Raw genomic sequence first — 15662 nt, 5'->3', positions numbered from 1 at the left:
CGGCATACATTATATGTGAATCCATGATCTCATACTTAGTGTCTGTTTAACTTGGAGCAAGTTAAGGAGCTTCACGTGGTAGAACAGCCTCAGCTGTAATGCTGGCTACTTTACCAAATGAAGTGGGTCATTCAGATCTAAGGACGGAGAAATACTCAACTGCCCAGGCGTACCGAGTAGGATCACAATCATCAGTTCTGACCAACAGACACGTTGGAATGTCATCTTCAACCCTCTAGTACACTATTTCTTCCTTGTGAGTAAAAACAGAATTAACAATAGAAAGAGCCTTGCACTAAAGGGTCTAAAACAAACTAATTGGTCAAAAGAGTTTTCAAAAGTGTATATATGAAAGTGAAATTTCTGGCAGCTGCAGCATTTGTTCAAAAGAGTCACCATCCCTACAGTTTGCCGCTGATGGGAAGAGAATCTTTCTGCTCCGTTGATGTTTGGCTTGGCCATGTGACTTGTTTCAGCCCATGGCAAATGAGACACTTGCCATCTCTAGCCACTCTAGGAGCTACCCTGAGGATAAATGTTTCCTCTTCACTCTGAGGATAACTATCCAAGAGTGAGTCCTCCAGCCCAAGTCCTACAGTGAAGACAACTAGAAACAGAACCACAGACCACCCATGAGAGCAAGTAAGTACAGTGCTAAAATGAAATACCTAACATTTAGGTTAAAATGTGGAACAGTGGTCTCTCACATTTTTCTTCTCTTTATTACATTACCAAGCAAGGTAATGTCATCCTTCAGAACAAAATATTTCATGTTAGGTCTCTAGACAGATGGAAATTGTCTGTAAATTATGTCTTTTCAGACACTGATGAATATACCCAGCCATTTTAGCTGTTTCCATGTGTGTTTTCTTTATTAGTGTATGACAAAAAATACTTATTGTTGATGCTTGGATATAAAGGGAAGGCAACTGTTTAAAATGCTCAAGGGGTGTGGGTTGCAGCTTAGCATGCTATGATAGAGTTATACTAACAGTGCAAAAGGGATTGTCAGCTAGAGAACAGAACTCAGGATCCAGATAGTCAGTACCAGCATGAATACATGTCTAAAGCCTAGATCCATACTGAGGCCCATTGTGCCTGTCCCAGGCAACGTCGTCACCATAGAAAAGCAAGAGAAACAGGCTCCAAGCATGTGCTGTGATCCCATCTTACAACAGAGTTTCCAATCACACAAAGCCACCATTTCACTGGAGCCTTTCACAGGGTAGATAATTCAGCCCTCACAGCTCACTGGAGGCAGGAAACGTATCTCTTTCATCTTCCTAATGACTGTAGTGTTGTAATTAAAACCAGCTCAGCGTAGAAGAGTTGAGGCCAAGAACGCAAGATTCAAATCCCAGTTCCTCTACTTACTGGGTCAGGAGCTTGTGAGCTGAGGCTACAATCTCTCCTCTGCAATGAACATTTTAGAGGCCCCCAGGGATTCCCCACTGTCACCAGCAGCATCTCTGCCTGAGGGCTCCTTTTGAACCTTGGGAAGCTAATCTTCCCCTGTAGGAGACAGAGTAGAAGTCCCAGGGAATTAAACACCCTCCAAAACATCCAACACAAAGCTTAGAGCAGAACTATTTATATTAGCCAAAAGGTGGAAACAAGCCCAGTGCATCAAACGGGTAAATCAAATGTGGTATACACATACAGTGGAATGCTAATCAGCCTTCAAAGGGAATGAATTTTAACATTGGCTACAACACAGATACCAGAAGCATTAAAGATACTAGAATTTCAAATGCTAACGACTCAACCCTTTGCCTAAAGGGAACCAATCCCACAAAAGTTAGAGAAACTCCCCAGACAGCAAGCAGAATGCCCAGAACAAACAGATCACCAAAACACTTGGGGAATTAGGAGGCTGGAAGTTGACCGTGCCCTTCTCTCTCTGGCTCTGACTTGCCATCTTAACAACAATAAAGATACATTTTGTATTTTTCTAGCTCCACAGTGCTCCCATCTAACAAATGAACTAAGAACCATGACATTCTGTCCAGGAATAGCCTTTGTCAAGTACCACCTGTTTGCCAGAATACATGGAGAACGTTTTTTCCTGAACATTCACCTATACCACCAGGCAAGTCCGAACAATAGATTACAACTCAGGCCTGCTCTCTCAAATAAGACTGACCAGGGCTGGATAAATATCTTAGGAGTAGAGGTTAAGATTAGTATATGCAAGGCTCTGGATTCAATCCCACCATAAATAAATAAATAAACACACAAACAAATAAGCAATCAAGTAATGAATAGTCTAATGTCTAGAGACAGCCTCATCTATCTTAGGCTGGCCTTGAACTCGATGTGCACCTGAGGATAACCTTGAACTTTTAAACCTCCTGCCTCCCCCTCTAGAATGCTGGGATAATAGGGATTCACTACCATACCTGGTTTATGCAGTGCTCAGGGCCAAATGCAGATCCTCACACTTGCTAACAAGTACATTGCCAACTGAGCTACATCCCCATCTCATAGAAAATACATTTCTGAACATGTATTTTTCTGAAAACTGAGACAACTGCTGACTAAACTTCCATGTTTAAAAGAAAGGAGACACTCTTTGCATTTTTCTCTTTAGCATAACTCAACACTTTTTTTTTCTGGCATTTCATATGCAGTAAGACTTTTAACCTTTTCTTGTTCCACACAACTATGTATAGTTGACCAAATCAAGTCCAAAGCATTTGACTAAGAACCTTCCATACAGGGCATATCTAATGGCTCTGTCTTTGCTCAGTTACATTATGAAGTTCACTCTTCTGCCTTTCATTTGCTGCCTATATTTTCCATCTATCCCTATAAAATAGTGGCAACATTCATGAAAGTCAAGCAATTGTACAAATATTGCAGATGACTCTCCTGAAATACAGGTGCTTTCAGCAGATAAAGTTGTGACACAATATTTCAAAGCATCAGTTCCTAAATGGAAACTCAGAAGTTAAGGACAGTTGGTGAAAGGCAGTTTATCAGTGTTGCCTTTTAGAAGTGCAAAGTCAAAGGGAGTCAGGATACATAGGGCATGCAACAGTGTTCTCGCCTCTAACTCCCAAGTGTGTGCATTTCAAAGGATAACTAAACCATTTCCATTCATGAACTTTATCACACCGCTCTCCAAGGCTATATGCTAGAAATTATTCCCAGACTTCCCCCTGATTATTCTAATGGTCAGTTTGATTCTGTCCACTTACTGTAAACACTGACCTTTGTGTTTTTAAAACAAGATCCACATTCTATTCTCTACTTAAATCTCACTGAGAAGATTTTGGTCCTTGATGACATTTAGGTAGGTTCATCAAAACCTCCAAGTGGTGTGGAATTGCACTGCAGGTCTTTGGTAAGGAGCGTCCTCACCTGAAAAAGAGATGGTCTTTGAACATTAGCAAGGCTACAAAAAGCGTGGTTAGTAAGTGAAGTAGGCATCGTTAGCATTTCTAAGGCCGCGTGCAACCTTCCCATAGTTCCCCAGGTCATCCTGCCATCCTCTCTCCCAGTTGCAGGCTCCTTGGAACCAAACCAAGCCCCAAATCACTCCCACAAATACAAGGTCTGGGGTTCAATCCTTAGTACAGGAAAAAAAATTCAGAGTCTCTATGTCAATCCATTCTACCTGAGATCCTCGAAAGCGAAGCTCAGCCCTAGCTTCTTTAGGGCTCACAGGGTCCTTGTGTCTGACCATCCTCTCAAGCCTTTCTCACCACACCACACACTCTGCCAGAAACACTGGCTCTACAGGCCCACCTACGTCCGCCTCACCACGCCCCAAATCTCCCATTTCCTCATCTTTGGACCTAGGCCCATCCTACTCATCTAATATTGGTACCACCAAAATCCTAGTTCTCCCCACTGCATCTCTCCCATCTGCCCTCCATGACACCTTGAATGTCACCCTCTTAAGGAACCCTTCCTTCATCCTTCTCCATGAACCTGTGAAGTCCTCTGTGGCAGCTAACTGCCCCCCAGAAGAGCACCTGCCACTATTGCCCACTCACTCACCTCTCTCTGCTGCCACTAGACACTCTTAATACTCAAGCCCCCAAATTTCCTGCTCTGGTTACAGTCCTCTTCATGCCACAAGAGACCTGTCAGGCGAACACACAGACATACAGCAACTCTATAATATAGTGGTTTAGTTCCTTGTTAATAAAATCTATCATAAGAGAACATATGCTATTTTTGCTCCCAAGGTTGACATTGCAGACAAATGATAATTAAAAGTCTGCATGCATGAACAAATGTGTGCACACAAATGTGTGCGTGTGTGTATGCATCTTACATGATACACATAAAATAAGTTGGCCTAAGTGATGAGAGACAGAGATCCCAAATAAGGAGATTAATGGCAAGCACACAAAGGGGTGTGGACTCAGGTCTCTGGATCCCAGGCCAGTGTAACATTTCTGTAGCTAAAAGAATCTGCTCTGAAGTTATTCTAAGCAACTCTTCATGTTGTGAATTCAAGGTGGGTCATCAGTATATCTGAAGCCTGTATATAAAAATAACAATTCTTTTTCATCCTTAACAAAAATGGCAAAGAATTCCCCTTGTGTTTCAGTCCCTGCTAACTGTTCCATGTTCCCCAAGCATGAAGAGGAGTCACCAAAACCCTGTTGCCTTTATGTCCACCCGGCTTCAAACAGGACTTGTCCTCACAGAGCCCTCAGGAATGGGAAGCCATCATCCCACTCACTACCCAACCTCCTGCTTCCCTGGGGAAAGGTTAAGGATCAAGCAAGAGGATGTGCCAGACTGGGAAAGAAGGAAGGGTTAGGAGGGAAATGGATAGCCTAGAGGGAAGAAAGCATACACCATCAGGAAAGATCAGAAACTATCTCCTAAGAGCAAATGGGAAAGAGAGTCCACAGCTCTGCTCCAGGTGGATGCTATGCCTTGCTCTTCAAGGTCATGATAGATAGCAGGAAGGTAACGTGGCAAGCCTGCCTTCAACAGGCAAAGAACATCACAATAGGAATGTGATGCCTGCCAGTTCCACTGAGAAAAATAATGAGGGGTCACAGGTCCAGCCTAACCTCACATCTTACAGTGTTGCCCAACTCTACACCTCCAGAGAACAGGCTTCCACCCTCCAAGCAGTTCCAAGGACTCCAGAGAACCTTCCGTCCCTGCAGGTGCACAGAGGATGGGCCCTGACCACGTCCACAGTGTTACAGTGAAATTCACTGCCTAAGAACCAATAGCTGCAGAGTTACAGCTAGGTTTAGTCTCTCATGAAACTCTGCTCTTCCTTTGCTGTAATTAGTCATCACATTTTAGCAGAAACGTCTCTCAGAGTTTGCATAAAGACCTGAGCGTATTCTTACAGAACAGTCACACTGCTCAGTTCCCATTCAAGCTCTTGTCTTCTGACCCACTCAGAAGTTACCTTAAATTCAGTTGGCTCCTCAAGCATTTGAGGGAATGAACGTTGCTGCCTGCAGTTCATTCATGCTCAAAATTGTGTAAGGGGGTAGGGGGAGGAGCAGGAAGGCAAGAACAGAGGTAATGTTAGTGACACACACATGCGTGAAAGCTCAGAGAGGTTGGGGGAGATGGCTCACCAGGAAAAGTGCTCGCCATATAAGAGACAGAAGTTTGCATTCCCAGAAACCCACACAAATGCCAGGTAGACACAGCCTCCTGCCAGTAATTCTGGCCTCAGAAGTCAGAAAAGAGGATCCCCAGAGCAAGGTGGCTATCAGGAGTAGCCATTTCAGTGAGCTCCGGGTTTAATGGGAAACTCTGCTTCAGTGAATGAGGTGGAAGAACACTGGCGGGTGGCTCCCAACATCAAACACATGCATGTGCACCCACACAAATGTGTGCCTACATGCATGCAAAAACATGTGCACACAGGCACAATTTGTTCATCCCCAAGCATATCCCAGAGATGGCTTTTTAACCTACATTCACCCAGTGGGGGCTGTAATCTCATCATTGACTTCCAGGAAACGAGTGATCAGTTCTTTCCTGAAAGGGCTGGCTGCCTTTCTCTCTCTCTCTCTCTCTCTCTCTCTCTCTCATTCTCCCCCCTCTCTCCCTTTTCTAATTTTGTTGAGTGCCCAGGAGATGCCAGCAAGCAGAGATCTCCTGGGCTCAAACCAAGATGAACTCTTGCTGGCAGAGGCAATGCAAGTTCAAGAGCAGAGGAATAGAACTTGGAAGCAACAGATCTCAAAGATGCAAGTGGAGAGGGGATGCTCATGACACTAAGGTTGCAGTCCTGGGAATCAAGCAGTGGAGTGCTGAGGGAATTCAGCCAGGGAAGAAACTGAGCCAGCCCAGGAGAAGAGTGCCGATAATATCTCAATTAAGCCAGTGAGGTAGTGGGTGTTGGGCTTCCCCACCTGCTGGAAACCACACGGAAGCCCCAGCCCTGTGACAGCCCAGCCCCTGTCTGCTGTTTGGCATTGATGCTGTGGGACTTAGTAATTGCTTCTCTTGCAGGTATAGGGAGTCACTGCTCCTACTGTAATACTTAGGCAGCCTTGAGGGTCAGGCAGCTGTGGGTCTAAATCTGGCTGTTTGAGCTCAACTGTTCCTTCAATCCATCTACTAAAATAGTTAATGAAGATCTACTGTGTGGAAACCTTCCCCCTAGGTCCTGAGGAATACAGCCAAAAGGCAAATATTTCTTCCTTGATGGCCCTTAACAAATTCTTTGGGTCTCAGTTGCCTTATCTATAAAATGGGAAATACAGCCGAGCGAGCGGTGGTGGCGCACACCTTTAATCCCAGCACTCGGGAGGCAGAGCCAGGCAGATCTCTGTGAGTTCGAGGCCAGCCTGGTCTACAGAGTGAGATCCAGGACAGGCTCCAAAAGCTACACAGAGAAACCCTGTCTTGGGGGAAAAGAAAAAGAAAAAAGGTAAACATGTACCTAACTTTACGGCAACATAAAATGAGTGATAGAAAGCACGTAACACAGTAAACGCTCAAGAGACGGTGCCTTTTATTGAACAGAACAAACTTAACTCTGACTCACAACAGGAGGAACTACCTGTGGCTCACCTCTGAGCGCCAATCACAAGGAAGATGTTCCACAGTTAATTCACAAGTGAATAAATACCTCCTTAGTTAACAGCAGCCAAGGCGTGATGGCTAATAATCATGATTTTTCTCCAGGCTACAAGTTTTGCTGCTTGGACAGGTGACAGGGCACCAGCAGCTTTTTCTTAAAAACAAAGAATCACACACAGCATTTTCAGCCTTTTTGTAAACATGACAAGTGTTACTGAGTATGAATATTCCAATTCAAATGATTCGTTTGACAGAGACGTACATGAACATCTAATATGAATGCCTGCCCATGACTTTCCTAAGTACAAAGTGAGGACAAGCTAGCCAGACATCAGGTTAATCCTAAAGATAACCCAAAAAAGTAACAAGTTCAGCAGAAGAGCTAAGAGATGATAATTGGTAAGGATGTACTAAGAAACTCTGCATAAATAAATCGTCATAAAATCTTCATGGCTTCAACAGCCAAGGTTTGTTTGTCCTTTACAGCAAGTACACAGCCAACCCCAGCTGAGTAGAAACTTTGTTCATTAAGTGACTGGGACCCCAGTCTCAAAGAGGTCCTGTGCTTCTGTGTGTACATCACACCATGGAAGGTAGCTCTGGATGGTATTACACCACACATTTAATGTTCTACCACAAAAGTGATACAAGTTGCTTCTAATGAAAGCCTAAAGAGAGAGACCAGGTGGTGATGAGGATAGTTAAAGTCTACACTACGGATATCAAGGCACAAGAAGCCTTCTAATATGCGTTTACTGAAGAGTACATAAATAAAACAGCTGGACAGCTGTAAGAGTCACAAAACCTGGACCCTAAGACAGTATGCAGTTGTCATTTTAGAGCAGAGACCTTACCACAAAAACACCTCAGGCAACATAAACCTCAACTCTGGAGTTCTTAGAGAAATTCTTCTTTTTCCTATAAATTCCTTAGTGGGATCTAGCTAAATGTTACTTAAAAGGGGAAAAGCTTATACAACTGAAAAACATCTAGTATAAAACAAATTTTTGTACAGATTTAAAAATGAGAGGAGAGGCAAAGGCTAAGACTGGAAAGTCTAAGTAGCCCCTCCCATAAAAGCTCTAGAATGTCTAACAGGTGACGGAAAGGAAAAGGTCCATTGGCAGGCTCAGGAGCACTGTTACAGCACATCTGACTGTTCTTTAACACAATGAAGCCAGGACAAGCCCAAGATCACATCGGACAAGGTCATCAAGGGCTCCGTAAATGGTTCTGACAGTGAGCAGAAACCTCCACCCTACAGCCCTGAACAATGATTCACATCCCATTAGTAATTCTTACATTACTCATTCCTTGCTTCCTGGCTAATGTGAGGCCATCAATAGAAGCTAATACTAACCTTCAGGAAGCTTTGGCTTTGTTCTCAGAAGATTGTAGGTTAACAGAAAGCCAGGACTTGCAGTGGTCCAATCACATTCTTATCCCACATCCCTGAGGTCTGTTCTGTGCCCAGCACCCCCCCCCCATTCACACTAACACCAAATGTCACATTCCCAATCCTTGACTCCCAACCTCATCTTCAATCTGGAACTAAGCTGCCTACTCACTCTTAGATGAAACCTACTTTCCAATATTATTTCTATGGCTCTTTATCCTGTCCAGCAAAAGAAAGGATGAGCCTAAAAGTCAAAATGATACTCTTTTGAATTCCACTCCCTCTGCTCACTACTTCTGGGCAAGTTCCCTAATGTTTCAGAGCTTTAACGCTTCCATCTGCAAGATAAACATGACAGTGTCTGCTTTGAGGAACCTCTAAGAAAATACACATCAAAGGTGGTTATGTTGGGCTGCAGTAATGTGTAGCGGCTTTCTTTGGGGCCACCAACCAGCTCCCAAATCATGACACAGAGACTTGTTATTAGTTATGAATGCTCGGCCGTATATTACACTTCTCCCACTAGCTCTCACAACTTAAATTAACTGTTTCTCTTCATCTACATTTTGCGTTGGGCTTTTTACCTTCCTGTCACTCTGTATGTCCTTCCTGTCACTCTGTATGTCCTACTTCCCTGCTTGCTCCATGGCTGGCAACTGCCTGGCTGGCTGGCCCAGGGCGGCTCCCTCACTTTCTCCCTCGTTCTCTCTTCTCTGTCCCACTTATTCTCTCTGCCCACCAGCCCCACCTATCCCTCTACTGCCTAGCTATTGGCCATTCAGCTTTTTATTAGACCAATCAGGTGCCTTAGGCAGGCAAGGTGAAATAGCAACACATCTTTACAGAGTTAAACAAATGCAGCATAAACACATGTAAGACACCTTTACATAGGTAAAGCAATACTCCACAACATAAACAAATATAACATATCTTTACATAGTTAAAGCAATGTTCCACCACAGTAACGTCTTGCAGATAAAGCAGTTCCTTTATTTTGTTCAGTAAGAAGAACAGGAGGCAGGTACGGTGGCACTCAGCACTTGGGAGACAGAAACAGTTTATCAAGAATGCAAGGCTGGCCAGGACAACAGGAGACCCTGTCTCAAAACAAAGCATAGTAGTCAAAGACAGGGTAGGCCATCAAAGCTAAGATCCTTCCAGGTTCCGATTCTGTTCTTAGTTATATTTCGTTTTGTTTCGCTGAGCTAGAGCTTAAACACAAGACTAACACAGCACAGCTTTGCTATGTTGAAGACACGGTCTATCTTCAGTGTTACAGTTGGCTTTGCTATCCAGGTATTATGTCTGTTCCCAGCACCAGAACAGAGTGTCAAAAGCTACTAGAGTGTACCAACCATTTGTGCCCTCTTTTTTTAAGCTTTCTGGAAAACCCCCACCCAATAATTTCTACTTCCGTCATTATTAGACCTTTGTGTCATGTCTTCTCTATGACGCAAGAGAATCAGGGAAGTTAAAATAGGCATATGCTTATGTCAAAATTGGGTTTTGTTAAAAAAGCAGGGATGGGGTGAAGATTGGCTAGGCAACCAACCAGGTCTACTCTAATATTAAATTAGTGCTATGCAATGCAAAGTACCTAGCACAGAGTTACTTGATAAAAGTTACACTCCAGCTGGATGTGCTGACACTCATCTATAATCCCAGCACTTAGGAAGCTGAAGAAGGAGAACTGCCACATTCCAGGCCAGCCTGAGCTAAACAGTAATGTTATATCATGCAAAAGAAAAGAAAAGGTTAGGCTATAAAAACTACTGCTAATACAGTTGTCCTTGCTGTTCATCTTACTTGCTTTCTGGCTAAATGAAGTAACTTGGTTATATCCAGAAGTGCTCCTCACATCCCTACAAAACTGCCTTAGCTACATTTCTATTGCTGTGACAAAACATTGCGAGGAGGCAACTTATGAAAGGAAGCATTTAATTTGGGGCTCATGGTTCTAGAGAATTAGAGTGCCCATGGCCATCATGAGGAACATGGCAGCAGGCAGGAAGATATGGTGTTAGAGATGGAACTAAGAGGTAACATCCGGATCCACAGGCTGTGAGCACAGAGGGAGCTCATGGGAATGGTGTGGGCTTTTGAAACCTCAACATGCCCCCCTCAGAGATACACCTCCTCCATCAAGGCCACACCTCCTAATCCTTCCCAAACAGTTTCGCCAACTATGGACCAAGCCTGCAAGGGGAGGGGGGATTTTCATTCAAACCACCACAGTATCTACTGCTCTAGCTGTAGCTCTAACTCCCTCCCTGCAAATCTAAGAAAACAGCATTTCATCCAAGAACTCTTTCCCTACCACCTACTCCTAACAGTAAGTTCCAAAATGCCAGCTCCCCAACCCTGGCCCACACCACTGCACTAACAGTTATGTCACAGAATACTAAAAACAAAAATAGTGCCCTAAAGTTACACATGTGTACATACACCTGCTGTGACTATCAGCCTTCTAGAGTCAAATATGGTGCATTCCAAAATGCAAAGGTTAAACAGTGTGTGTGTGTGTGTGTGAGAGAGAGAGAGAGACAGACAGACAGACAGACAGACACAGAGACAGAGACAGAGAAAGAGAGAGAGCATAGAGATGAGGATAAGGGGATAAAGATTGCATTCTCCAAGCATGGGGCTGGGGAGACGGCTCAGTGGGTAAGAGCAAATAAGCATGAGGACCAGATTTCAGATCCCCAGCACACATGTAAAAGCTGGGAATGGCCATGTGCCTTTAATCCTGGCACACACTATGGAGTGAGGAATAGAGAAAGCGCTCTCAAGGGAATAATAGTGTAGGACACCCAGCATTCTCCTCTGGCCTCTATATATCCACATATGGACACACATTCAAATCACACACACACACACACACACACACACACACACACACACACTCCAAAAAAAAGAATGAAAAGAAAAAAATATACAAATAAGTAGTAATTGTTGCCAGGTGTGGTGGCCAGGAGGCAGAACCAGGCGGATCTCTGTGAGTTGGAGGCCAGCCTGATGTACAAAGTGAGTTCCAGGACAGCCAGAACTACACAGTAAGACCCTGTCTCAAAATCAAAAAAAGGAGGAAAGGAGGGAGGGAGGGAAGGAGGGAAGGAGGGAAAGAGGGAAGGAGGGAAGGAAGGAAGGAGGGAGGGAGGAGTAATAATCATAAAATTCTCCATTCTTTAAACCCACATGGAAGCAGAGATGGTAGTTCATTGAGCCTTCCTTCCCCTACCACCAAGGTTGGATTCCCCATGCAACTCCTTTATCCAAGAAAGGGTGTCCATGGAAGTCACATTTGCTTATGTGGTTTGCCTAGATGCTGGACTGCATTTGCCATAGCAAGAGCACACCACAGGTAACTGCTACCCCTTCATCCTGGGCCCCAGGACACACACGGAACACACTAGAACTCAGCCTACAGCTCACAGTCAAGATGCTCCCAGAAGCTGAGCCTGCATTAGCCTGGGCTCATGAGTGTGCAAATGAAAACCTGTTGCTGTAGAACAGGGAATTGAGTGATACAACACGATCATTTGGAATATGTTGGCATTTCTCATCTGCTCATTTACTTTTGTCCCTTTTATCCAAAGAGAGCAGACATAAGACTCTCTGGCTGCAAACAGTGACTTCTATCTTGGAACCAACTGTTAATAAACTTGCAAGACACAAATTATTAGCACTGGTGCCTTTCTGCTTCCTGTTTGTTCCACTACCTTATAAAATAAGGAAATCTGAAATAAACTATGGAAGAACTGTATAAATGTCACAGAAACTGAACGAGTAGCTGGCAAGAGGTACCCCATGTGATGAGCAATGGTGACAGGTGGGCTGCTTTTAAAAAGCTAGCAGATAGTCTAGGAAAACGGGAAACAAAGACTGTACAAAGTCAACTAACCAGAGTCATAGCCTGTCCACCAAGGCGAATCTGTGGGCAGCATGAGTTACCTCCCTCATCATTCACAGTATCTGTTCTGGTAAACCTCCACCTCTAAGGTTCACTAGGGATGGCGCTCATGGAACCTAAGTCTATGGCCTTTCACAACACAATGGGGGGGGGGGACTATTTTAAAAGGATAATTTAAAGTATAAATATATTTAATCACTAATGAACAGATATTTTCTTGCAAGTGAAAGAAAAATGAAACTCTAACCCCTGGGGGATGCAGGAAACCAACTGACTGATGTTAAAAGCATTTACTCAACCAAGACACACTTAAATCGGAAATTTGAGGTATCAAGAAAAATAAAAGAGCATGAATTTTGTTTTACTTTCTTTTAAATCATCATCAAGTTTAGAACTAATTGGCCCAAAATGCTCTATTAGAAGCATACAACACACAAAGTTGTTCACTTTGCCTATTGGCAAAAGCAAGTCACTTCAGATGACCAGACAGGCAGGCATAAGGACCATTAACTCTGCAGTGGGCACTTCACAGGGTGGGCTCTCTGTACACTGGGGGGTCCCTGCTTCACACTGGACTTGTACAGACCACACGATCAAAATCTGAAAATTCAAGGCCGCGGCAAGGTCACACAGGCTCTAAGTCAAACAAAAGTACTTACCATCACGGCATAGAGGGCAATACACCTAATTCCATTAGTCTGCACAAGTCTAGTTTGGGGGAAATAGTAGCACCCACCTCATATGTGCTCTGCTAAGTTTAGAATAAGATAACTTACGTGCACCAAGACTACAGCAACAGTAATACTAGCTCTTAACACACCTGGCATCCACTGTCCTAATCGGCATGGGCCAGTTCACAGTTTGCTCATATAAAGCTGAATCCGCAGCACTATGTTCACATCCAGGTCCAGCTCCCAATAAGGTGACATCCCCCTGGGTGCAGCACACTATTTTCTAATGAATTCGTGGAGAAAGGTCCTGAAAATCAGCCTTTCACTAGAACAAAGTTAAGAAGACCTGGTCCTTCATCCCTGATCTATCCATACAAGTCTCACAAGCCATACCTCCTTCCCCCGAAAATGTCAAAGGCCTTTATTAGAGTTCAGAAGCAAACCAAAAAGATATGCCTCGCATGAGAAGCTAAAGTCCTTTACCTCACCTCCCCCTCCATCTTAACTGACACCCCACCAAGGAGAACCAGGCAGCCTGCACTGCTAACACTAACTCAACGTGAGTGGAGTTAGACCGTCAAATCTCAAAGAATCCTTTCTATTCGTGTGAACACTGGTAAAGCATGTTTCTCTGCTTCAAAAACACGCCATGAGCCCACCAAACCTGATTTAAGGACCAAACTACATACCCAGAAACAGTGTGAGTTCACAAGGACAAGGGTAGGGTGACCATAGGAGACAGAGCGCCACACCCTTCTCTCCGATAGCTCAACAGTAAATGCGTCTCTTAAAAAGGAAGACTGCAATTCTGAGGGAAAGGTAGATTCTGCCAACCACCTCAGCCACCCCAGCATCCCATGTCCGTTTCGTTCTTCACACAGATTCATTTCATGTTTAAGCCAACGACCTCAGCATTCCCAGCTACAACTAGTGGCGGTCAGGGAAGACAAGAGACCGACCACAGTTCGAACCTACTTGCTTCTAAGCCCATTTGCGTGGAGTTTGCTTCCCGCGGCTCTGCTTCTCACAGCTGGAGCTCCTACCAGGTGGAAACCAACGGTTAAGTAAAACCACTGATTTAAAGAGCCAACCAGGAAACTAACCATGACAAGTGGGAGCAGCCCTCCTCTCCCGAGCATTGATTGGCTCTTGGGGTTCCACCGGTCCCGTTCGACCCACATAAGTGGCAGGTGTGGCTGTCAGTCATGGAGAGAGCTGACAATTCACCGCTCCAGGAGTAAATTGTCTTTCATCCAGCAAAGGCAGGTAGCCGCCTAAAATTGATCTTCTCCTAACAGAGAGGACCCTCCCTCTGGCGACAAGGAAAAGGACCCCTAACTATAAAATAAATTATGTAGAGCCGAAGAGAGGAGAGTTTACGGGTACTATTTTATTATCACACAGCAAAGAAGCCCTAATTCCTCACTGTCCTAAAAATGATCTTTCAAAGGTTCGGACAGTAATAATAATAATTTTTTTAAAGGTACCACCTTGTAAGTAGCCCTTGTATAATTAGGAGATGAGAGAGAGGATAGGAATGCTGTTTAATTTCACATCATATTCTTTTTCATACAGCACCTCCTACCCCTCCCCAGTAAATCATCTTCATTTTCCCAGGCATGGATTTCTCGGTTTTTTAACCTGCGTCCCCACCATTCTCCCGGAGCCCACCCAGACAAGCTAGGCTCACAGCCCCCGGGGCTGGGGTTTCTCTGTTCTCCACTTTATTCGGCTTGGGGTTCCGCGAGACCCCCGCCCTTGCGAGCACCCCACCCCTCCCCGCAGGACGGCAGCCAGGCACGGGGGGTGGGGGTCTGCAGAAAAGAAGGGCGAGGACCGTGAGGGTGGCCCGGGCCGCCAGGGCGGGCGCCAGAGGAACTGTGCACTTGTTCCAATCCGGGGGTTTAGACACCGAGGCAAATCCGCCCTTAGGCCGCCCCATCCCTTCCCCCGCCCGAGAGAGCCCCGAAGAGGCGGCTGCGTCTCCCCTCGGCTCCCCCGATAACGCATTGCAGCTGCCCACGAGCCGCGGCGGGGACCCGCACGAGGGAGCCGGGCCCCGGCGTCGGCGTCTCACCTTAGCGATGCTCGCCCCGGCGCGGTCCCACATGGATTTTTACAACCTCGCGTGGCCGCGGCTGCTCCGGGCGGCCGGGAGGAGCCGGAGCGACCCGGAGCGCGAGACGGCGGAGCGCTGGGAGCGCGGGCAGCGCGGGGAGGTGGCGGGGAGCTGGAGGGGAGCGCGGCCAGCGCGGAGCGCCGGGGCCGGGCCGGGCGGGGCCGAGGGGGCGGCGCCCGCCGCAGTCCCGACACGCGCGCTCCCGGCCGCTCGCCCAGGCCCTGACTCACATTCCCAGCATTCCCGAGGAGCCTAGAGGGGCCGCGGCTGGGGCCTGGGCACCTCCGCGGGGGGCAGCAGAGAGTCGAGTGCGCGCCCGCTCCGCAGCAGCGCCTCCTGGCAACCTCCAGCCCGAAGCACCTGACCCCCGCAATTCTCCCCCAGAAGCCCCTCCAAAAGCTGCCAGACACTTCGGGGGAACAAGGACAGCCAGCGCTTGCCTTTTAACTTTAACCTATGGAACTAGGTTGGGGGTTCCTATCTCCTGGCACCATCCCATCGCTTCAGGATCCTTAGAAGGGTGGGTTCCACAAGATACCT

The 15662-nt window shown here is 45.8% G+C and overlaps 1 protein-coding gene across 1 annotated transcript in view; it reads right to left on the bottom strand.

Annotated features, from left to right (window-relative positions):
- Positions 1 to 15355, bottom strand: part of Erc2 (ELKS/RAB6-interacting/CAST family member 2) — a 913086-nt gene extending 897731 nt beyond the window's left edge. The window contains exon 1 of the mRNA XM_036199185.1: positions 15081 to 15355. The gene's annotated coding sequence lies outside the window, so the exon portion shown is untranslated. The remainder of the gene's footprint in view (positions 1 to 15080) is intronic.
- Between the last annotated feature and the right edge of the window lie 307 nt (positions 15356 to 15662).

Source organism: Onychomys torridus, chromosome 9 (genome assembly GCF_903995425.1).
Source record: "Onychomys torridus chromosome 9, mOncTor1.1, whole genome shotgun sequence".
In the NCBI taxonomy this organism is placed as follows: Eukaryota; Metazoa; Chordata; class Mammalia; order Rodentia; family Cricetidae; genus Onychomys; species Onychomys torridus.
Note: the sequence above shows the minus strand (reverse complement) of the source record. Positions and strands in the feature narration are given on the sequence as shown.